The following is a 388-nucleotide window of genomic DNA, read 5'->3' as shown; positions in this document are numbered from 1 at the left end:
GTCAAAGTTGAAGGTCTTCCTCTGGCATTTGGAATAGCAGTCAATTCCAACAGCCAGTCAACACTTGTCAAATTTGCGGGGCGTAAGACTTTTGGCTGCATTCTCTCATTCAGTGCACGTATGCCGGGTGTGTTTGGTCGCTAGCCGAAGACGACTTGTTGCATCATATTCTGGCAATGGCCGAGCCAATAGCAAGAAACTGGTTGTTCTCCATGTTCGAATCATTATAGCGTGCACCGCTCACACAACTTGTTGTTACCCTTTGGGCTATCTGGTCTACACGAAGGAAGCTCCTACATGAAGGAGAACACCAAAGTGCCCTCTAGGGAGGCACTTGTTCATCAAAAAGGTTCATTGAGGAATCACAGGTGATACAAAAAGACACCTA

Source organism: Triticum dicoccoides, chromosome 3B, assembly GCF_002162155.2.
Source record: "Triticum dicoccoides isolate Atlit2015 ecotype Zavitan chromosome 3B, WEW_v2.0, whole genome shotgun sequence".
Lineage (NCBI taxonomy): Eukaryota > Viridiplantae > Streptophyta > Magnoliopsida > Poales > Poaceae > Triticum > Triticum dicoccoides.
Note: the sequence above shows the minus strand (reverse complement) of the source record.